We start from the raw sequence: 25,548 nt of genomic DNA on the forward strand, positions 1-25,548 counted from the left end.
GCACGTCAAAGTCAAATTTATGCATATAAAATATATTTTCCCAACAAGAAAACTGTGGCTAGTAAAAATGGCAAGTGGCTAGTAATGTTGGAAATCTACTAGCCACAGTGCCTGGTGATCAAAAAAGTTAATGTCAAGCCCTGATGTTGTCCCAAGACAAATGGATTAAGTTGAGCTAACAAATTTTAATGGTTTGAACAAAAACTATTTGACAAAACCATTAAGTTGTCCTCTCCCCAAAAAAATCTCAAGAATTGTGTTGTTCAGCTCACTTTAAATAATTAATTTGAACAAGCAGCACAATATATATATATATTATATTAGATATTGTTTGGAGTGTATCCTCTCGTTATCACAGCCATTAAAAGGAGGGACAGGATTTGAAAGCAGTATCTACTCACTGTTTACATTGTCCCAGCAAGGTGCACCAAAACCCGTACCCATGGAAACAACCAGGAGCCAATCAGAAGTCCTTTTAGAAGCGCCATGTGACTCAGAGCCTGTTGAGAGATGCATTGAGGTTGGCAGTGGAGCTGTCCGCTGACTGCATTTTATTAAAAGAAAAATACAAACCATTCAGACGGAAAAGCTCCTTAGAGCACAACTGAGTGAAGGAGAGCCGGAGGAATGACATGGGTTACGGCTTTTACAGGTTGAAAAGGACAAAAGAAGATTTTTTGTTGTCCTTTTAGGTTGAGGATGCATTTCACAGCTCAGAGAAGGTGAATGAGTTGTGAATGATGGGGTGGATGTTTGCTTTACAGAGCCGATCGCTTATTCTAGCACATTTTTGCTACTTTCCTGAAGGAATAACAAGTTATAAAGTATTTCTCATGAGGTTTGATCAAAATAAACCCAGAGATCTCCAGCTGAAGGAGGATTTAGTTCAACAGTAAGCCATAAAATCAAACTGAGGATTGTATAGTGTCTAAAAAAGATGCTGCCTTCTAAGAGAACATCACTAATCAAATGGAACCTATAGTGGTGTTTGATTTGGACTGATCTAAGTAAGTTTGAACTATCTAAATATTAAAATTCCAGGGGAAACCTTACAGTCAAAACTACTTCAAAATTGACAAGGAATTCAAAAAATGCCACAAACGCTAATCGATTTGATGTCAAAACCTTGACGTCCATTTGACATTCATACATTGATGCTCTGTTGATCGCTAAACAGTCATTCATTCGTTCATTTTCTTGTCGGCTTAGTCCCTTTATTAATCTGGGGTCGCCACAGCGGAATGAACCGCCAACTCATCTAGCACATTTTTACGCAGCGGATGCCCTTCCAGCCGCAACCTATCTCTGGGAAACATCCACACAATCATTCATACACTACAGACAATTTAGCCTATCCAATTCACCTGTACCGCATGTCTTTGGACTGTGGGGGAAACCGAGCACCCGGAGGAAACCCACGCGATCGCAGGGAGAACATGCACATAAACGCCAACTGAGCCAAGCCGAGGTTCGAACCAGCGATCCAGCAACCTTCTTGCTGTGAGGCGACAGCACTACATACTGCGCCACTGCGTCGCCCTCGCCAAACAGTGTTGCCAGTTATTTTCAATGAAAAGGCGCTAAGCTCAGCCCGAAAAGTACGTAAATGTCGCTAGATTGCTTAATATGTCACACATCACCCCCAACTCGTAAAGAAGAGTAGATATGGTGCAGTATGGACATATGAAAGTGAACAACATCAAAAAAGTTAATAAATTTGTCGCTAGTCGTTTTTTTGAAAATTTGTTTGCTAAAGGAGTCTGAAACGTCCTAAATATAGCGTTTTAGTTTGAAAAGCATAAGTTTTGCTACGGTTACGCCATCCATCCACACTACGCCAGAGTTTTCAGGCGCCGAAAACGAAGTGTTTTGGAAATGCTGGAGAGGCCGTTATCATTCTGAAATGCTGCTGCTCTGTCTCAGTGTGGATGGGGGAAATCTGAGACATCTGAAAACGGAGGCGGGGCTGCTGAATTCGCTACCTGATTGGGGCTTTTGTTTCATTGCGTATCCTTCCCTTATTCGTCAAGCCCCAATCACATGACTATAACACATGGCTTTAATGCTACCGGAAGACAGCAGATCAGCCTTCACTGTAAACAACAACATGGGCAGAGAAATGGGAGCGTTGTTTGCACTTTTGTCTGTTTTAGGCACCATTGTGCAGTTATTCGTTTGTTACGTTTAGTACCAACTCGACCTCGTCGTCTGTCCACAAAAATACCTCTCTTGCTTTCTTTGCCACTGCGTTCAATGTTTAACCGGCGTTTGTTGACTAACAATAACCAAATGCCAAGCGAGACACACGCTTCCTGTTTATACTAGAATGCGCATGCCCAGAGTGCGCGAATGGTCACGTAATATACGTTTTTGGTGGCATAGTGTGGACTGAGATATGTTCAGAAATGCTAGGTGAAACGCTAATGTGGACGTGGATCGTTTTTGATCTAGAACGCTGTTTTAAAACTAAAATGCACTAGTATAAATGGGGCCTGAGTTATAACAATGTTATAACAAGTGTTATAACAATTTGTGAAATCTCTCTCTCTCTTTCTCTCGCTCGCTCACCCACTCGCACAGACATGCTATTTTTACCTTCAGGGAACACAGGTTCTTATCAGAGGCCTTGAAACTACCTGTCCACCTCAATCAACATACTAGGCTTTCAGCATTGAGCCTGATGTGCCTTAGTTATTAGAGCATAAGATCTCTCTCGCTCTTTCTCTCTCGAATCATTCACTACCTCCCTCTCTCTGCTAGTGAGATTCCATTCTCCTTATGGCGCTCCATGACCTGCATGTAAGAACAGTGGCCTTGATCCCAGTTTTTTCTCCCTCTGAGGGGATTTTTCATGTTTTGCTCCATGAAAGGTTTCTCGGCCCCACATGTTCATGCAATATATAAACTACATGTTTTCACCTGCAGGATATGTGGAACTGAAGACTGCTAGCAGGAGGTGTGAATATTCAATTCAACAGCAGGTATGTCTGCAGACGTGCCAGAACTGACAAAGTTTAATGCTAAAGTTGGTGCATGGTGTTACATTTCTATGCATGCTATTGAGAAACTAAAGCTCAAGGGACATTATTTTTTTTAAAACAAATAATGATTCAAGTTTAGCCAGAGATTTAAGTAATCAATATAACATTTTTTTTTTTGTTACAATGAATCATTCTTAGATTGGAGGTAAACATCTACCTTATCCAACTACATATCCTAATAAAAACCTGTAGGGATAGTTCACCCAAAAATGAAAAATTACCTACCGTTACGTCACTGTAAAGTAGTTCCAAATCTTTGTAAGTTTTCTGTTGAACGATTGACGTTAAGAAAGAGATTCTAAAAAATTTTCAGAGCCCAAAATGGAAGGATTTACCCATTTTATCTTTGACCACACCACAAATAAACAGTTAATTATTTCTTAGCCACACATTTTAAATGTGTGAAAACATGCAAAATATAGCTGAATACTATACTTTTTATTTAACAAAAAAAAATTGTTAATCGTTCCGGTGTCAATGGGTTTACTTTCTTTTTTTAAAGTCAACAAATCGCTTTTTTAAAAAGGCAGTCAACTAATCGCTTCAGAATCAACAGGTTTACTCTCTTTTTGTAAACGTCAATCGTTCTGATGCATGGCAATGGGTTTACTCTCTTTAAATGTCAATTGTTCCAGTAGCAATGGGTTTACTCCCTTTTTTAAAAGTAAAGTCCAATAATCGCTTTAGAATCAACAGGTTAACTCTTTTTTTTTTTTTTACGTCAATCGTTCTGGTGGCAATGGGTTTCCTCTCTTTTAATGTCAATTGTTCCAGTAGCTATGGGTTTACTATCAACTAATCGCTTCAGAATCAACAGGTTTACTCTTTTTTTAATATTAATTGTTCCAGTAGCAATGGGTTTACTCCCTTATTTTAAAGTAAAATCAACTAATCGCTTCAGAATCAACAGGTTAACTCTCTTTTTTTAGGTCAGTCACTCCGGTAGCATTTAGTTTACTTTACTAAGTTAAGTAAACTAATCGTTTTTTTAATCGCTTTTTTCACTCCGGTATAGCAATGGGTTTACTCTCTAAGTAAAGTCAACTAATCACTTTTGAATCAACAGGTTTAGTCTCTATTTTTGTTTTAAAAAATCAACTAATCGCTTCAGTAGCAACGGGTTTAAGATCTCTTTTTTATTTAAAGTCTACTGATCACATTTTTAGTGTAGCTGCAATGGTGGGCTACTTACAGTTGGAATAATGTCTAAAAGTTAAGTATCAAAACAAACAGCAATCAAATATTCAATCTAAATTTAAGCTGTACTAAATTTAACCTTGTTTAAAGAAAATAATGGGGTTAAGAAAAAAATAAATTAAAAAAGACTACAGAATCAGTTTAGGTCACCTGGTGAATTACCATTTCAGCTGAATAGATGCAAAAAGTGACCAACAGATGGAGACAGAAGCGTGAGCAGAAGCAGACAAAGAGAGTCACTGAAAGAGAGGTTATTAAAAACACCAGCATATAAATAAATGCTAGTAAAGATGCCTGTGATACTGAAATATATATATATATATATATATATATATATATATATATATATATATATATATATATATATATATATATATATATTCGTCTGAGGATTATTCACAGCACTGTGCTTTCATTGTGTGTTTTGACCACGTACAGTGCTCAACATATATAAATACACCACATTTTGAAAATAATCTGCATCTACTTCTCATTGAATATTGGTCATTTTAGTGCATTTAAACAAAACAGATTTATTAAACAAATATAATTATTAAAATAATTATTTAGTCATTATATTTTATAAACTAATGAATTTTGCTCTTTTAATTCAATATTTTCCCCTAACATTTAAACTTGGGTTTACTAATTTTGGACTATTATCATAAGTGTCTTTGCTAGATTTTGACTTCAGTACTGACAAATCAAATTTACACTACCTGACAAAAACCTTGTCACCGTTCTAAGTTTTAAGAACAACAAATAGTAACTTGACTTCTAGTTGGTCATTTAGTATCAGAAGAGGCTTATATGAAAGGCAAGGGCCTCTAGATTATGCTTATTTTACCAAAATAAAATATAATCATGCCTTGATTTTTATAGATTTAATTAGGACAGTAAGGTCTGACTTGCTTAGACAAAATTCTTATCACTTCCGAGAAATAATGTCCAGTATAGAATATAAAGCCATGGTGCTGTGAAAAAAATAATTAATATTGTGTCTGACTCCCATGAGCTTAGAGGACTGCATCCATACATCTCTGCAACGACTCAAATCACTGATTAATGAAGTCATCTGGAACGGCAAAGAAAGTGTTTTTGCAGGACTCCCAGAATTCATCAAGACTCTTTAGATTCATCTTCAATGCCTCCTCCATCTTACCCCAGACATGCTCAATGTTGTTCATGTCTGGTGACTGGGCTGGCCAATTCTAGAGCATCTTGACCTTCTTTGCTTTCAGGAGCTTTGATGTGGAGGCTGAAGTATGAGAAGGAGCGCTATCCTGCTGAAAAATTTGCCCTCTCCTTTGGTTTGCAATGTAATGGGCAGCACACAGCTCTTGATACCTCAGGCTGTTGATGTTGCCATCCACTCTGCAGATCTCTTGCATGCCCCCATACTGAATCTAACTCCAAACCATGATTTTTCCTTCACCAAACTCGACTGATTTTTACAAGAATCTTGGGTCTATGCGGGTTCTAATAGGTCTTCTGCAGCATCTGTGATGGTTCATCAGAAAAATCAACCTTCTGCCACTTTTCCAAAAGATCAACTAGAGCAGTGGTCACCAAACTTGTTCCTGGAGGGTCGGTGTCCTGCACATTTTAGCTCCAACACTAATCAAACACACCTGAACAAGCTAATCGAGGTCTTACTAGGTATACTTAAAACATCCAGACAGGTGTGTTGAGGCAAGATGGAGCTAAACCCTGCAGGGACACCGGCCCTCCAGGACCAGGATTGGTGACCCCTGAACTAGAGGCTAAGCTATTATTTGGTGCCCTTACAACTGGGGTCGATGACAAGACTTTTGTCAGGTAGTGTATATACGCAAATATAATATTGTAAAGCTTCCTATGTAAAATGTTTATTTAAATGAGAGATTTGTGAGCACTGTGTACAGTATGAGGACCTTTTTTTTCAACCCAGAGAGCTTGACCTCCACTCAAGTGTCCTGACCTCCACTTGCCGTTCCCCTCTACACATGGACAGATAAGTGATATCTTTCAGAAAAACAAATACAAGACCACCGCCATCCGCTCAATACAAATCCCTGCTTTTGTAATTGCGCGGCGTTGACAGGCTCCTTTACATGTCCGCGGCTCCCAGCGGGCTCTCCGTTCACCTGGTGACACCAACAGAAAGGGTGAATTTTCTAGAAGCCGGAGCACAGCGGTGAACTGCGCTAAGTGGCCCGGTCTTTATTGGTTCTTTTAAGCTCACTTTTTTTTCTCTCTATTGCTTTTCCTTTTTCTTTCCGAGCATCCAGGCAGCAGCGACAGGGAATCAATCCTTTAGAGATCCCCAGCAGGTAGATCTCTCTCTCTCTCTATCTCGGGCTCCCTGTAGATCGGCATTCATCAGGCACATCAAAGGGCAGCTCAGGATGCTGCTGTGTCCCTGGTTTTGCAAGGCCCCTCCTGGTTGATTCTGCCGCCCATCAGGAAACAATCTCCTCTCCGCCGCACAGACTCATCTAATCAATGTCGAGGTTTATGCCTCTCGCGGTTCCTGTGGCTCCTGCGAGGAGCTAAAGGCCTGTGAGGTAGAAAGAGTCTCAGAGAGAATGACTCCACACTGGGACTTAAGGGAGAGTTTTCAGTCTTTAGTGACAGGTGGAGAAGTTTTGGAGGATGGAGGAGTTTCCTGGAACTCGCAGCTTTCTCTCCTGTCATTTTTCCTAAATTCAGATTTGTCAAGGTGCATTTGAGAATAGGACATCTCAATGAAAAAATCTGCTAAACTTCCTAAAATTTTATTCAAATGGGTTAAAAAATGGGGTCTTTTCTCTTGTCGTTTCTTTTTTATTTGTATATTTTCCAATTTGCTAAGGTGCATTTGACAATCTGAAATCTCAATATTTTATTTTTCTGACACATGTACTTGTACATGTACATTTCCCAGAGATGGGTTGCCGCTGGAAGGGCATCCGCTGTGTAAAAACTTGCTGGATAAGTTGGCGGTTCATTCCACTCTGGCGACCCCGGATTAATAAACGGACTAAGCCGACAAGAAAATGAATGAATGTACTGTACAATTCTGTTAAACTACATAAAAATTTAACTCAAATCTACAAAAAATCTCAAACAGGTGCAAATGGGTTTAAAATGGGGTTATTTTCTCCTGTCGATTTTTTAAATATTATATTTACAATTTGCTAAGGTGCATTTGACAATGTGAAATGTCAATATTTAATTTTTTAAACACATGTACTGTAAAATTCGGTTAAACTACTAAAACTTTAACTAAAATCTACAAAAAGTCTCAATAAACAAACTCAAATGAGTTAAAAAAGTTTTTTTTTCCAGTCGTTTTTTTTATTATTCTTTTTCCAAATTGTCAAGGTGCATTTGACAATCTGAAAACTCAGTAATTAATATTTCTAACACACGTACTATAAAAACCTGTTAAACTACTAAAAGCTAAACTAAAATCTATAAAAATCTCAATATACAAAGCAAAGGGGTTTAAAAATGGGTTTGTTTTCTCCTGACCTGTTTCAATTTATAAATACAATGTGTCGAGATGCTTTTGAAAATCTGAACTTGTACTGTAAAAATCTGTTAAACTGCTAAAATCTACAAAAAATCTCAATAAACTAAATAACTTGAAGGGGTTAAAAATAGGTTTGTCTACTTCTGATGTCTTTTTTTATGAATATTCTCCAAAGTGCTTTTGATCTTCTAACACCTATACTGTACAAATCTGTTAAAGTACAAAAAGAATTAAGCTAAAAATGACTAAACATGTGACTCAAATGGTCTGAAAAGGGTATAAATTTATTATTCAAGAACATTGTGATATGAAAAAAACTGCTAATTTATTAAGGGTAATCTATTATGATACACTTTTGTTACTTAGAGTATATATAAAACTCACACACACACACACACACACACACACACGCACACACACACACACACACACATACACACATACACACACACACACTTTCACTACCTGATAAAAGTCTTGTCTTCTATCCAAAGAAAGTGTTCTTGCAGCAGTCCCAGAGTTAATCAAGATTCTTTGGATTCATCTTAATACCTCCTCCTTCATCTTACCCCAGACATGCTTAATAATGTTCATATCTAATGACTGGGCTGGTCAATTCTGGAGCACCTTCCTTGCTTTTAGGAACTTTGAAATGGAGGCTAAAGTATGAGAAGGAGCACTATCCTGCTGAAGAATTTGCCCAACAGTCATGTACTCAGTCATGTGTATATATATATATATATATATATATATATATATATATATATATATATATATATATATATATATATATATATATATATATATATATATATATATATATATATATATATATATATAAAGCATGTTTACCGTCTATTTATTTTTTTTCTACTTTAATTCAGACTTTGATAATCTGTCGAGGAGAAATATCTGAGACCAAATTGATCTTAAAATGAATTAAGAAAAAATTCATTAAGCCAAAAAAAAAAAAAAAAACATTTGTCTCCCAGGAAAGCAGGGCAGAAATAATCTATTTTAAGTTCTGATATTGACCTTTGTCTAATCAAATTTCAGGACATTTATTATTCCAAGATCTTTATTACGCAATCAAACTGGGCTTTCCTTATGCAGGAAATAAGATTCAATAGATATCAAGAAAGAATTTCTCAAATAATGTCTCAAAAATCATCGAAAGCTCCAATTAATCATATTTGATTGAACTCCTGAAAGCTTAAGACAAACTACAAATCGGGCCTTTTGTGTCAGATGTCGTTCCCAGACGAGATTAAATTGGGATCAAATGTAAACCTTTCTCTAAGTCTCCTGAGAAAAAAAGAAAGAAAAAAAAAACATAATCTCACGTGTGTCTCAAACTGTGCTCAGATTAACCAAGACAGCCAACAATCAAAGCCATTATTTGTCAAGATCTCCAGGATTTCTCATAGGATTCAGACAATAAAGATCTGCTGTTTTACATCCGTACTGTATAAAGGCAACTGTTTAAGTAGTATCTTCCACAGAAGTGTTTCCAAAGCAGGAGCAACATCTGAGCTATGAAATAGTCCTCCGGGAGGGTAAGTGAGGAAAACAGGTGTGTTAATTGACAGCAGGATGATGAGATGGTAAAGTTAAGCAGGGATGAGGCTTGTGTAAGAGACTGACTTCATGCTGTGGTGATCTGACAGCGCTGGAGAAGGAGGAGCTGGCGCTTCTGTGATCCACAGGCAGAATAAAGCCTGAGAGACAGATTATGCTCAGCTCCAAGACAAATGAGAAGAAACATCTGAACTCTATCTGCAGTGGCAAACAAAGGGAATGAAGGGATTAGAGCAGTCAAGCAGTCCTTCCCTCTCTCTCTCTGTCACACACACACTCACTCACAGCATTCGAGTCCACACATACACACACATTCAAACACAAGTTATTTCTTTTACAGTTTGCTCAACTCTTAAACTAAGTTATATCTGAAGCACAGAATGTTCCATAAGTATCCGAAAGGATTTGACACCAGTGTGTGTCTGTGTGAGAGAGACTAAGGGCTCTATTTTGATGATCCATGCGCAAAATGTAAAGCGCAGAGCGCAAAAGCAATTAATGCGTGTCGAAATCCACTTTTGCTAATTTAAGGATGAAAAAATCAGCTTTGCGCCGCGGCGCATGGTCTTAAAGGGTTAAGCTTATTTTCTTAATGAGTTATAGATGTGTTGTCGCTGTCGCCTGGAGGATTTCCCCTGGGACACCATCAACAGGTTCTACGTCAAAATCACGCCCCCACAAGAGCAAGCTTCTGATTGGTTAACGCGGCGCGAATGTCTGCTGAAGTTCAGATTTTCGAACTCAGAGATTCGCGCGAATCGCTCGTTAAGTGCGTCAAACGTGCAAAACGTTCAATGCTTATCGCGCTATTCGCAACGCGCCATTCGCGCAATTAGCGTCATTCGCTCCATGCCATTCACGAGTATCACGCCGCAGGATGTCTATCCGCGCGTTTGCATTGACTTAACATGTAAATCACTCGCGCTTGACGCGCGTGCCGCGTCTGGTGTGAACGCAGCATAAGAGTCAGTTGAGTTGCGCCATAGCGCATTTGCTATTTACATGACGGACTTTGTAAGTGTAAAAACTGAGCATTTCACTAGCAAGAAAACAGTTAAACAGAGCATCTGCAGCGCGAGAATGAGAGATAAGCCTCCTCATTATCTACTTTCACTTTCGTTCTCGTGGTGAAATCTTGTACGCACACATCAATTAGCCTATAAATAATTAATTTAATTTTTTAAGCACAAACATTTGTTTCAAAACTATTTCTAAATTCCAGCAAACGAATAAAGGAACAATAATAACGAAGTGTGTTCAAACAACTTATTATATCCAAAGTTATATCCAAATGCACATGCTATGACCTATATGGTCTAAAACCTGACAGGTGGGCAAATCTAAGCTTGTGTTTAATAAAACAAATATAAATATGCATATAATAAATAACACTGCTAATAATAATAACATTATACAAAAGCAAATAGTTATGAATAAATTGAAAAAAGCCCCCTGAGAAGGCTTGAACGCATTTATTTATTTATTTATTTATTTTTTATGTAGGCTAGAAAATAATATGTTTTATAATGTTTTAATCCTTTATATTTATATCCTATGGGCTGTATATCCTTATTATATCCTATATATATATATATATATATATATATATATATATATATATATATATATAATAAATGTCCTTAATATTTGAATTACTTTTCGTTTGTAAAGATATTTGCAATTCTGCAAATATTAACCTCACTCTCTTTTGACAAGCCAGTCGGCTTGTCATTGTTTATAATACATCAGCTTGATATCGACTGACCCACACACCTTCTTCCCTAAATCCAACCGATAGTGTTTTCAAAATCAAACTACATGGGAAAAGCATCTGCGGCTGTGTTCTTCTACAACACCTCATTTTACCGATTCTCCTACACGCACCCCCGCCCTGCCCCGCTCTTTGCTTTCTTATGTGACTCCCCAACTTTCTTTACTTTTTTTAGCTACATTAAAGACTATAGAATACACAAGACATGTCAGTTGTATACTATTGAATGGGGCAAAGTGTAACAGTCAATATGGCAAATGAAGCCCCGGCTTTTAGTACAGGAGCCAATCAGCGATCGTAATAGAATGACAATTCTTCGAAGGAAGGGCTCGGACTACACTAGAGTTTCTGCAGATTTTGTGTGATACAAACATTAGAATTGAAACTAAAGAGAAAGTTGTTGTTTAATTTTATTGGTTATTCCTAATATGAAATGTGGGGCGAAGCAGTGGCGCAGTAGGTAGTGCTGCACACCACACAGCAAGAAGATCACTGGGTCGCTGGTTTGAGCCTTGGCTCAGTTGGCGTTTCTGTGTGGAGTTTGCATGTTCTCCCTGCGTTCGCGTGGTTTTCCTCCGGGTGCTCCGGTTTCCCCCACAGTCCAAAGACATGCGGTGAATTGGGTAGGCTAAATTGTCTGTAGTGTGTGAACAGGGCCGGAGCAAGCTGATCTGCCGCTCTAGGCAAAGGACGGGCACGCCGCCCTCAAACCTAAAGTGAAACCGGGGAGGGGGGGTTCTCTAGACGTGGATATAACTGAGGGCGCTGGTGGTGAGGGTAGTTTAGGGGACGCCACTCTCTCTATTCTGCCACCCTAGACGCTGATATAACTGAGGTGCGGGTGGTGAGGGTAGTTTAGGGGACACCGCCCGAGGCGCAGGTGGCGAGGGTAGTTTAGGGGACGCCGCCCTCTCTATTCTGCCGCCCTAGACGCAGATATAACTGTGGGCGCGGGTGGCGAGGGTAGTTTCAGGGACGCCGCCCTCTCTATTCTGCCGCCCTAGGCGGCCACCTAGGTCGCCTCTATGGACGCGCCGGCCCTGTGTGTGAATGTGTGTGTGGATGTTTCCCAGAGATGGGTTGCGGCTGGAAGGGCATCCGCTGCGTAAAAACTTGCTAAATAAGTTGCCGGTTCATTCCGCTGTGGCGAAATAAAGGGACTAAGCCGACAAGAAAATGAGTGAAATGAGTGAAATGAGTGAAATGATTTGCGTTAAAGGAATTTTGGCCACATCCAGCCACCCCCTCCCCCACCCCCACCAATTCGAGTCCCCGAGCAGAGAGGATTAAGTTCTGAAGGCAAAAGGGGATCCAACCCAGTACTAGGAAGGTATACCTGACTTAGTGTATGAGTGTATGTTTGACTGTGTGTACTGTGTGCACAACATCATGTGAAACATCATGTTGTAACACTGCTAACACAACCTGCACCAGAAACTTTTAGCAGATTAGGCACTAATGGAAGGTAAAAGCATAATAGGACCACTTTAAATTACTTTTGTACCACTTAAGAACATGAATCCATTTAGATAAAAGCAATTGTCAAATGATTAATGTAAATCTAAAAGCTGTTTGTAGCACAAGGCGCAACGTGTATTAATACAATAAATAAACAAAGCACTGAAATGAATGAACCAATGAAGTACTGTCGATAATGCATTCTTTAAAAGCTGCATAGTTGCAAAAAGCTTTGAAAATGGCTTTCTATTCATAGACACTACAGTATAGCTCTTCCCTTCACCCCCTTTTCTATAGTTTCTCATTCACACGCCACTATAAAAGCTGCCAGTCTCCAAAGGAACTGTATGTTCGAGGCTTTTTAGATATGCTCTCTGAAGAGGATGGAAAAATACTGAAGCTGGAGTTCCTGCTCACTGCCTGGGCCTTTTTTTTATCAGCGTGTTCAAACGATCCGGTGTGGAACCCTCGATTGGGCCTCTGTCTGATCAATAATGCAACAGCGCTGCAATCCAGCCACCTTACAAATCAATTAAAACCCATTACTGGCCCGTGTGTTCATTCACCAGCCCCTGTGTGTGTGTTTATTTAGCTCTGTCAGCTCAGAGGCTGTGGTTTGCGCAGGTGGGGACCGACAGAAGATGTGTGAAAAGCAGGTATTGTGGAAACGGGGAACATATGAGCTTGAAAATTCCACGAATGTGAGTTTTTTTATCCTTGCCTCACAATCCGCTTGCTTGTTTCGGAGGAGTTTGGGTTGGCCGAGCTCTTGACTTTACAGACAGCTTCCAACAGGAGCTGTGATGCAGTCCAGGCCTCGCTTTTACTCTCCTAAACGTCCGCAGAAGTGTTCACTTTTTCTGAGCCAGAACGTGTTTGTGAGTCTTGGCGCTGTCAAAAAAGCTAGAGGCATTACCACGGACCGATGATCAAAACTGAACTAAAAACCACCCCTTTCACCATCTCTCTCGCTCACACACACACTTCACAAACACACAGGCTAAGCTTCAAGTACTATTTCTGCCAACCCAGGCTCATTCTGGAGACGTAGCCTCGCGGACGTTTCTGGAGACCGCGATTTACGTGGCCGGAGGTACGTACGGCTGCGTTTAGTTTTTTTCTAGCGAAAGCTGCGGGGCGGTGTGGTGCCGCTCCGCTCCTCCTCTTCGCGCTCGCCGGCCGACGGCTCGCCTCCGAGTGGAGGGCTTTCCCGATGCAACCAGTGTGTCTGTTTAGCTCACAGCATTGTGTCGGCGGAGGCCCTGGAGGAGGAGGAGCCAGCCGCGGGGACGGCGACCGGGATCGAGTCCGGGGAACAGCGGTTCCAGAAATCAGGTAAGATGAAAAACAGAATCCGAAAAATAAGGGCGAGAACGCGGTGCGATCCGAAAACGCTGTCGAAATCGAAGACGAGGGTTTTTGCTTTTTTTTTTTTCTGGACGGCTTTTGCAAACCGTCGCTTGGGTTTAGGGGAGGAAGAGGAGGGTGGCCGGGTCAGCCGATCCGGTGGCTTTTCATGCGAGAACAGTGCGGGCACGAACGGCACACGCTCCCGAGAGGCGCCCGAGACGCGAAAAAGCCCCCACAGCGGCCTCTCGCGGATTCGCGAAAACAAAAACCGCTCGAATACGTACCTCCCGGGACGTATCTCGCGGTCCGCAGAAACGTCCGTGGGGCTACGTTTCCACAATGAGCCCGGGTTGATTTCTGCAGTGTGTGTACCAAGAATTTTAGTTTCTCAAAACCTTCCCTTAACATTCCCATAACGTATACATTTTGGAATATTCTTAGAATGATCAAAACTGTTATGTTTAGATTATTTGGATACAGTGTACATTTGGATTAGGGATGTCCAGATCCGATCACATAATCGGAAATCGAGCCCGATTACACAGTTTCAGACGCGATTGGAATGGGATGTTACCTCCTGATCAGGACTCGAATATACAGTTGAAGTCAGAATTATTTGCCCCCCTTTGAATTTTTTTTTCTTTTTTAAATGTTTCCCAAACTATCTAACAGAGCAAGAAACATTTTCACAGTATGTCTGATAATATTTTTCCTTCTGGAGAAAGTCTTATTTGTTTTATTTTGGCTAGAATAAAAGCAGTTTAGAATTTTTTATGAACCATTTTAAGGTCAATATTATTAGCCCCTTTAAGCAATTTTTTTCAATAGTCTACAGAACAAACCATCGTTATACAATAACTTGGCTAATTACCCTGACCTGCCTAGTTAACCCAATTAACTAAGTAACTAATTTAAGAAATTATGGGTGTTTTCCTAACAAAATGGGTGGATGGCTAGAGCTAGGGTCTGAAATACGGGAGAGTCCTGGGAAAACAGGAACAGGCAGGTATCCTCACACATACACTATGCACTTTGACTACTTCAATATTATTGATAAGCCGTGGTGGGCATTTCACTCTGTCTTGTGCTGAACGCTGTCGACCAATCGCAACAGGCTGTCATTGGTCCAATTAGCGCAGATTAGCTTCGCGCTAAGGTGAGGTTTGGAGACAAATGGATCACTGAACGATTCATATGGGAATCACTATGATAATTAGGTAAAAATAAATGCTTATCATAAAACAATGAGTGTGTTTTTTTAACCCTGCATGCATATCAGCCTGTTGTTGGAGACCCTTACAACCAAAATATGACCCTATTTATTAGGGGTGTTACGATTTCGATTTTTAATCGAAATCGATTGAAATTTATGCTCAATTTCGATTATCGAATCAAAAAATAGAATCGTCGATGCTGCCATGCCCCCGTCACGTCAGCTTGGCTTGCCAAGCGGTAAAAAACAGGCTTGTTGAAGTGCTTGTTAAACTGCAGAAGCAGGAGACCCGTCGACAGAACTTAAACCCTCTCCTCTTTCAATGAAGTCACCGGTGTGTAAGCATTTTGGATTTCCAGTGAGTTATGTTGACAACGTTCATGTTGTCGACAAAAAAAAACACAATTTTGCAAGCTCTGCTATGTACGTATTATGTACGGTTCGTCCGATAGACAACACCGGCATCGCGATCCTCCGCCTGCCCCCCCTGCAAATCCGCTCGCAAAAGTTCACACTCAGGCCCTGTTTACACTGTCTTTTTAAATGGCATTTTAGAACGACAACGATTTGACATCCACAGTGGCGTGTAGCATTTCTGAGCAGCCCTCCTTCCTCATTACCTCTGAAAATGCACATCACGTGACCACACAGACACAGACGCACACAGCCATGCGCTCGAGACAGCAGGTCCAGGCAGTCAGAGGACTGCTTCAATCTTTCACTCACTTGTACTTAGTCATTTTAGCGAAGACCTCAGATACTGTTGGCTGGTTCCTGTTGGTTGTGCGTCTTTTTTTACCGACGCTATTATAACGACACAGATCACTGCCTATTCACGAGTCCCGCAGAAAAAGTGATTGACAGGTGGTAATTATGTGTGTATCTTGCCTTTATTCATTTACTGTATGATTTGTTTATGGGTAAAGCAAAGACCATGCAGGTCAGGTAGTTTAAACGGTAGGCTACAAATAATTAATTGGTCATTAATTAATTAATTATTCATAATCGAAAATCGAATCGAATCGTGCCTTTAGAATCGAAAATGTAATCGAATCGAGAATTTGGAGGATCGTGACACCCTTACTATTTAATGTATAATAGTGGCTCTTTAAAACATTAAAGTCATGTGCACATATGAATGTAACATTGATCTCCACAATGGTGAACTGTGGTCAAAAATGATTAGTGATTCATTTCATGAGGGTGTCGTCATCGTTTTGGAGCGCATTCAAAATATCCCAGCTGGTCTAGATTCACACTTGACGTAATCTTATGACATGAACGTTTCATTCACAACAAATGTTGCATTTGTTTCTTTGTGGACAGATAATACACCGAAAGCTTCTTGCGTCAAGCCTCTGGTTCAAACAGAGTGTTATACAAAATCTCAATGACAGATCCTGTTTGAGCCACAAGCCTGGATTATATTTAGTATCTGACCTTCTTTTGTGCTCAGAATATCCAGGGTAAACGCTCCTCAGTCAAACGGCCCAGGCAAATGAGCCAAGGCAGTATTGACGCTGTATAAACAGGGGAAATTCCTCCCTCAAATTAGGTTACCGTTCTCTTAAATTAGAGATGTTTTCATTTCTGAGCTCTTCAAGCAGTACTCTCTCTCTCTCTCTTTCTCACACACAAACACACTCATAAAGCATGGTTTTGCAGACACTGATAGGCATCTTTTTTCCACCCCCTCAGGAGATGATCATTGTGCTGGACCCTCGTGATTGACTGGCTGGCCATGTTACTCCGAGAGCGGCTGCCATAAATATTTCATCAGCAAAATTGCTTCATGCCATAAATACACAGCAGTGTGTGACAAAACAGAGGGAGCGGGAGAAAGGACACACTTCCTCCTTATCACCTCGGACGCCTGGACAATTAACACACCACCTCATACATCATTCTAGAGCCATTTAAGAGCACATTCCTCACTCTTGTCTTCCTTTCTGATCACGTTTCCTTTTAAAAACACAAACACAACACTTTAAACAGGAAAGGTCTGTATATACGTTAACAGTGCACGGCGTACACAAACATGCTTTAACTTTATAAATTGACATATATGTATTGGGGATGGCAGCTTAAAGACACCTCTCATAAGTCACATGCATTGCATGTGAGTTTTTCACAGACGTCAACAGAGTGTAAAAATCTTGATGGTTCTGTGGGTCTCGTCTATTAAATCTGATCTTTATTTTGTATTTTCTATTGGATTCACATCAGGTGATTGGTGGGCCATTCTACAGCTTGATTTTCTTTCTCTGAAAGCATTTGAGAGTTTCCTTGGCTGTGTTTTGAATCATTGTCTTGCTGAAATGTCCACCCTGGTTTATGTAGATGTTGGACTGAAGCAGAAACTATTAATTTGCAATGACGTAGGGCAGAGGGTTGCTGAAAAACTACTGAGAGATTTCAGCTGCTGTCTGGGTTTTTAATTTGTAAATTAATTAGATTTGTTTTCTTTGCATTTATGGATTTCTTTGGTTGTTTCCAACATCTGGTGAAAATTTCAAGTCATCAGCACCTTTAGAAATAAAATGACAACAAAAATAAAATGGTGTCATGTTCAAAACTTATTTCCCCCACTGTATGTATGCATGTATGTATGTATGTATGTATGTGTGTGTGTGTATGTGTGTGTGTGTGTGTGTGTATATATAGTATAGATGGTATAGTTGAAGTCAGAATTATTACCCTCCCTGAATTATTAGCCTCCCTGTTTATTTTTCCCCCGTTTTTTGTTGAATGGAGAGATTTTTTTCAACACATTTCTAAGCATAATAGTTTAAATAACTCATTTCTAATAACTGATTTATTTTATCTTTTTCCATAATGACAGTAAATAATATTTTACTAGATATTTTTCAACACACTTTTATACATAAAGTGACATTTAAATACATGGTTTGTTCTGTAGACTATCGAAACAAAAATTAGACTAAAGGGGTTAATAATGTTGTCCTTAAAATGGTGTTTAAAAAATTAAAAACTGCTTTTATTCTAGTCAAAATAAAACAAAAAAGACTTTCTCCAGAGGAAAAAATATTAAAATAACTATGACAATTTCTTTGCTCTTTTAAACATCATTTATATCATATATATATATATATATATATATATATATATATATATATATATATATATATATATATATATATATATATATATATTATTTGTTATTTGTACATTATATTATATTATATTATATTATATTGTATTAATTATATTATATTTTAATATATTATATACAGATAAACAGGTTTATTAACATAACTATTTAAATAACTTAACAATAATCAATTTCCAACTTACAAAATGTATAATTAAAATATGTTTTAACTGTGTACTTTATATTACAGATAAAATTATAAATTAAAAGTTCTAAAAAAACTACTTCATTTATATAACTGATATAAACAATACATCTTAATCTTGTTTGTGCCAGTGTTGCGCATACAATTCGTTTTATATGGTAACATTTATTTTATTTTACTGCACCATAAACCATATTTTAAAAAGGTGCATTGTATGTTATATTAGAAATAATACCGTAAGATAATAGTCAAACTAATTAAAAAAATGCACAATAACCAAAACAACAACATAAGAACTTGAGTTTAGTTTAATTCTGTTTGCAGGGTTTTCCCCCTCTCATGATAACTAAAAGTTAATATATAAATATATTATTTTTTTCCTAATTATTTGAACAAATATATCTTATTAATCCTGCCTGTTCACTTGCACATTCCCTTAAAAAACAAAACAAACACATTTTTAATAATCAAATATTAAAGCATTAAAATAGGTCTTTTTGAATGCTTAATTAACTGATTTTATTATTATTCTCATCATTATTTTATATACTTGTAACAATTACACACTAATAAATAATAATACAGCATTTTAAGCTTGTGGCACATTTCTTGGCCGCTGTCCACTTGCGTCTGGGGTTTTTTTCTGGAGATTTACTGTGTGCAACGGGAAGGGGATTTCCTACTGTTCTTCATGGCCACTTGGCTGAAGAATAGAGGCTGACCTTGTGTGTCTGTATCTGCTCTAAACAGCTCCCCTGGGTACCCGATACAGTCCTCACCAGCTTATTAAACACATTAAATCTCAATGTCATAAGGCAAGATTATACGTGTTCAAGCTGAACACCTACCTATAATCCTCCTCTTGACTCTGTCGAGCACTTCAGTTCAAGATGGAGGCAATTCCACTTCCATCCAGCTGCTGTTACATAAAACCATCTGCACAGAAATGGATGAACGCATCTGAGTTATAGATGAGATGTCAGGGTGTTTTGTAACACAAGGAGTGAGAAAGAAATTTATAATGCAAAAAAACATCAAAGGCCTTTCTTCAAGATATAACAGCATGAATCAAGTCATAAAGGAATGCTTTAAGAGGCCGATCCAACCGAACTCACTTTTTTCATTGAGTGGCGTCTATTTTGAATGGTTTACTAATGGCTGTGAGTGTTTTATGTGCTGCTTATGCGTCCTGCGTACCTCACGTTTTTGCAGTTGCACGCAGTTAGCTCACAGTTAAAAAAAAAGTCAGCTCTATGTGGAAAAGGCACATTACATCACTCGTTTCTTTTTCATTCTCCAATCAAACGAAAGCAAAGGCGGGGTTCCCGTTGAGGCGACTGCAGGGTTTGTGTTATTTTTTCTTGTCACCAAAAAAAGGCAGTGTGATGCGCCTCGCTTTCTGTGGGATTGGCCCCTAATAAAGTTTTGCTACTTAAAACATATATTATACTGGAGATCAAAATTAAAAAATCAATAAAAAATTATTTTTAGAATATATTAATTATAATTTTTTATATTATTATTATTATTATTATTATTATTATTATTAGTAGTAGTAGTATTATAAATAATGTACTATTCATCTATTAAAATGTACATATTAGCAGTGGTTATGCTAGTATGGCATTTTGTCGTTATTATTATTATTATTATTATTATTATTAACATTATTGTTATTATTATTTTACAAAATAAGCAAGGCTCTTCAAAAAAAAAAACATAATATTTTAAAATAATCACATTTTTATGTAAAAAAATCAACATAGGCTCATTCTGAAAACAGCCCTATATACAATTCTGGAGTTTGCAATTTATGTAACCAGAGGTACGTATGGTGGCATTTATCTTTTAAAACAAACGCTACTGGTCGGTATGATGACGTTCCTTTTCTCCCTTACCAGCTGAACGCTACCTCCATGTGGACAGTTTTTCTGCTGTGACTAGTCTGTTCAGTGGCTTGACGTGTGGTGGACTTGTGATGTGAAGCGGAGTTGACTGTGACAACGGAGATCAAGTCTGGCGAAGAACAATTCCAGAAAGCAGATAAGACAAGAACAGAAGTCAAAAAATAAAATAAACAAGTAAATAACAGGGTGAGAATGTTGTAAGATCTGAAAACATGGTCAAAATCAGATGAGGGCTTTTCTTTTTCTGAATGGCTTTTGAAAACACTTTTGGTTGAATTTAGGGAAGTCGGTGGGCAAGGGGTCAAACGGTGCTTTTGTAAACACTATCGGTCGGGTTTGGGGAAGGAAAAGGGTGGGTCAATCGATTGGTCATTCAGTCAGTCAACAGCGGCCTCTGGTGGATTTACGCAAATGAGCAAGCTAGATTGGCACTCGTTAGAGAAATTTGAGATCTCAAATAGCATACACAGTAGCCTCTGGTAAATTCATAAAAACAAAAACTGCAAAAAAACAAACAAAAAAAAAAAGTATCTCCTGGGATGTATTTGGCGCTCTCCAGAAATGTATATAGGGGTACGTTTCAGAATTAACCAAGGTTGGAAAAAATATATTTTGTAGGAAACACACCTTTCGCTGTCTGAATTACAAGGGAAATATTAACTCGTAAATGATCGTACATGAAAGCAAAATAAAATATGCAGGAATAATGTCCTGCATATTTTAGTTCCATCCCCAACTAAACACATCTGAACCAGCTAATCAAGCTCTTTCTAGGTATACTAGAAACTTCCAAGCAGGTGTGTTACACAAAGTTAGAGCTAAACTATGCAGGACACCGGCCCTCTAGGACCGAGTTTGGACACCCCTGACTTACAGCAAGGGTGTCCAAACTCTGTCCTGGAGGTCCGGTGTCCTGGAGAGTTTAGCTCCAGCCCTAATCAGACACACCTGAACCAGCTAACTCTTGCTAAATATGCTAGAAACTTCCTGGCAGGTGTGTTTAGGCAAGTTGGAACTAAACTCAGCAGGACACTGGCCCTCCAGGACTGAGCTTGGACACCCCTGACTTACAATATACATACAGTAAATTTTCACTCTCCAACCCAAAGAGAAAACAAGGATTCATCACTCTCAGTAAACACTTTCCAACCATCCTCATGCTGCCCTCAGCTGTGGTCAGCAATGTTTGCCCAGGTGTGCTCATCTGATGTAAACCGAGTCTGATACACAGGGACACAGTTTAGTCTGAAGAGCAATGCAAACTTCCTCTACGGGAGCCACGCTTTCATGGTCACTAATCGCTTGCGTCATACTGTACATTCAGCTCTGAAGTCGTCAGGCAAACACACACACTCGCACACATGATATATTATAGAGAGCACTTCCACAGACTTCTGTTCATAAGCTAATGAGCAAAGCTAGTGATTTTTTTAAGTTTCCTAATCCTCCACCAAATCATTCTATATATTTACAATTTTATAAAAAATAAGAAATAGTTGACACTACACTTTTTCAGTTGATTGCAAAACAATGGTGTATTAAAAGCTGTCTATATGTGCAAATTTGCAAACACTTCTAGCATCTAAAATCAGATCCTGTATGATCCTTCTGGCTTTCATTTTTCATATATTAGATTCAAAGGCCTTTACCAAGGGGATCTGAGCTATCTCTATCATTCCATAATTCAAAAAATAAAACAAAAGGACAGAATATTTATTTATTTATTTATTTATTTATTTATTTTTTGATTGATTGATTGATTAGTTGTAAAATAATATGTTGTAGATAATTGGGCTAAATAAATAGCTGGGTTGTCATAATCCAACATTGGGTCAAATGTGGACAAGCCCAACAGTTGCTTACTGTCTTTTTAGGTGAGTATATGTACTTAAATCTCATCAGATGACAGATATGTAAATAGTAGTGTATGTAAGTGTTTCTGAAGTAGATATTTTATGGCTTAAATATGCAAATTAGGCATAATTAAATGAAATATGCGCTAATTTTTAAACATTTTTAGCACAAAACTCTAATCATTGCATGTGTATATTTATGATTCCTGCCCTGCTCCTCATTTTTTACCAGTTAAAAGCTTCAGAAATGTTCATTCATTCATTTTGCTTCAGCTTAGTCCCTTTATTCATCAGGAATCGCCAAAGCTGAATGATTCACCAACTATTCCAGCACGTTTTACGCAGCTAGTACCCTTCCAGATGGAACCCAGAACTGAGAAACACCCATGCACACTCATTCACACACATATACTCCAGCCAATTTAGTTTATTTAAATTTACCTCTAGCGCATGTCTTTGGACTGTGGGGGAAAACCGAGCACCCGGAGGAAACCCACGCCAACACGGGGAAAACATGCAAGCTTCATAAATGTTAATTAATTCTTATCATTTTTTGCACAAACCCTTATTATATACATATAGTATATATCCAATTATTAGTTATCCAGTGGATAGTTTTCCAATTATTTGAGCATTAATTAATTAATTCAAAATAATGAATAAATATTAAACATAAATAAACACAAAATAAATGCTTAAATAAATAATTATTAAATAAAAATAAACATAAATAATTACATATATACATAAATAAGTAAACAAAAACAAATCAATAATAAATAAATATATATAAATAAACAAACATAAATAAATAAATAAACATAAATAAACAAATATAAATAAATAAACATAAACAAATAGATACATAAATAAAAAACATAAATAAAATAATATAAATAAATAATAAACATAAATAAACACAAAATAAACACATAAATAAATAAACACAAATAAATAGATAAATAAATAAACACAAACAAAAAATAAAAATAAATAAATAAAAACAGATAAATAAATAAATACATACATAAAACACATAAAAAATACATAAATAGATAAATAAATAAAAACATAATCAAACAAATATAAATAAATAATAAACATAAATATACACAAAATAAACACATAAATGAATAATAAATAAATAAATGATAAACATAAATAATTAATTAATTCATTTTCTTTTCAGCTTAGTTCCTTTATTAATCTAGGGTCGCCACAGCGGAATGAACCGCCAACTTATCCAGGATATGTTTTATGCAGCGGATGCCTTACCAGCTGCAACCCATCACTGGGAAACATTCATACACACTCATTCACACAAATACACTACGGACAATTTAGCTTACTCAATTTACTATAGCGCATGTTTTTGGACTGTGGAGAAAACCGGAGCACCCGGAAACCCACGTGAACACGGGGAAAACATGCAAATTCCACACAGAAATGTCAACTGATGTAGCCGGGGCTCAAACCAGTGACCTTTTTGCTGTGAGGCGATTGTGCTACCCACTGCACCACTGTGCTACAGCAACATAAATAATCACATAGATAAGCACATAAATAAATAAATAAATAAATAAATAAATAAATAAACAAACAAACAAACAAACAAACAAACAAACAAACAAACAAACAAACAAACAAATAAATAAATAAATAAATAAATAAATAAATAAATAAATAAATAAATAAAAATAGAATTGGCATGTTCACCAGCACTGAATCCACAGGTATAAATTACAATATATTTATATCCAAAATAATTATATTTCCTAAAAGAAAGAAGAGGGAATAAACAGCCCGTAATCTACTTGGCTTCAACCATCAAAGGTCAGAGGTCATATTTAACAGCACACTTCCCCTCTGAGTTAAAACGTAGGGAAATGCCATGCTGAACTCTGAGGTGAACCACTGCTCTTCAAAGAACAAATGAGTGTTTCTGACTGCTTTCCACCGCCACTGCTCCGACATGACCTTGCTTTGGTTATTTACGAGCCAGAGTGCAGCTGTCATCATTAATTAGCTCTTTTCATTAGCGAGACGATGGATACGCACACTTTCCTCTCACCTCGTCTTTTATTCCCCTTCCTCCGGCGGCCTAATGAGAGCTAGACATCAGAGAGACTGTATTTATATACAGCTGAAGTCAAAACTATTAGCCCTGCTGTGTTATTGTTCGTTTTCATATATCTCCCATTAACAGAATAAGGAATTTTTCACAGTACTTCCTAAAATATATTTTTTTTCTGAAGAAGAAAGTCTTCTTTGTTTTATTTTGGCTAGAATGAAAGCAGTTTTTAATAAAAAAAATAATAATAATAATTAAGGTCAATAATATTAGCCCCTTAAGCAATATTTGTTTTTGATTGTCTATAGAACAAACTATCATTATACAATGACTTGCCTAATTACACTAACTTGCCTAATTAACCTAATTTAAATGTCACTTTAAGCTGAATACTAGCAAAGCCCCTTTAAGGCAAGTCATTTCACTCGTTGGCCATCTTTGAAACACCGCTTGGGCCAGGGCCGGCCCGTGGCATAGGCAGTATAAGGGCGCTGTACATCCAGAGGGCGCCAGAAATGAGCGCGGTTCAGTTGGTTTTGTTTTTGATATTGCTGACACATTCAGTGATAGATGGCAATAACTCAAAAACCTCTTACCCTAAAAAGATCTAAAGTTTGTTTCCTACGAAAAGACAAAGCTGGTTATGTTTCACAGCTGTCTTTTTCTCTTTTTTTCCCCTCGACATTACGACCACTGCTCCGTTTAGCCAGGGATATACGTTTAGCCGGGAGAGCTCGCGCAGAGCGTAGTTCTCAGTAAGGGACCGTCGGAAAATGCTTCTTTTTTTCGTTTTTTTTTAATTCATTTAGATCTGTGCATTCTTACTTTAACATCTCTGTCATCAAACAAAAAACCATGAGAGATTCACTAGCTGCTCTTCACTAAATAACTATAGTAACTTCAATCAATATGTAAATACAATTAAAAGTTAAATAGATTTTATCGCTTTATTTAATTTCTGTATAAGCCATTGTTTTTAATAGGTTAAACCAGGGTTTTTCAAAGTCTAAGACAGTGGGCCTTCCTTTTGACACAACTTATCCATTGGCGCCCCCCTTCTCCCAAACACGCATGCACGCACGCACACACACACATATGTATGTATATATATATATATATATATATATATATATATATATATATATATATATATATATATATATATATATATATATACACATATACAGTATATATAAAGACACAGACAGATGTCAGACTGTTAACTCACTTTTATCATCATTTGCATGAAAGTGCAATTATTTACAGAGTAATAACAAGTATTTTAATATAACTAGG

At 37.7% G+C, this 25,548-nt stretch overlaps 2 long non-coding RNA genes across 9 annotated transcripts in view; one reads left to right on the plus strand and one right to left on the minus strand.

The window, feature by feature from the left end:
• The window catches only part of LOC137487507 (uncharacterized), a 255,307-nt gene that overhangs the window by 70,148 nt on the left and 159,611 nt on the right, over window positions 1–25,548 (minus strand). For 6 of the 8 annotated variants that reach the window (XR_012390167.1, XR_012390165.1, XR_012390169.1 and 3 more), the window contains 2 exons: window positions 19,270–19,357; window positions 402–500 (listed from right to left, as the gene is read on the minus strand). This is a non-coding gene — a long non-coding RNA (uncharacterized lncRNA). Of the gene's footprint in view, window positions 1–401; window positions 501–8,604; window positions 9,511–13,976; window positions 17,632–19,269; window positions 19,358–25,548 lie in introns of those variants that run through there. The other 2 variants (XR_012390172.1, XR_012390164.1) reach the window with 2 other exon arrangements.
• On the plus strand, window positions 489–17,637 carry LOC141377670 (uncharacterized). The gene is made up of 3 exons (XR_012390175.1): window positions 489–722; window positions 2,926–2,981; window positions 16,803–17,637. It is a non-coding gene; the product is annotated as an uncharacterized lncRNA (long non-coding RNA).

This window comes from Danio rerio, chromosome 14 (genome assembly GCF_049306965.1).
Source record: "Danio rerio strain Tuebingen ecotype United States chromosome 14, GRCz12tu, whole genome shotgun sequence".
NCBI lineage: Eukaryota > Metazoa > Chordata > Actinopteri > Cypriniformes > Danionidae > Danio > Danio rerio.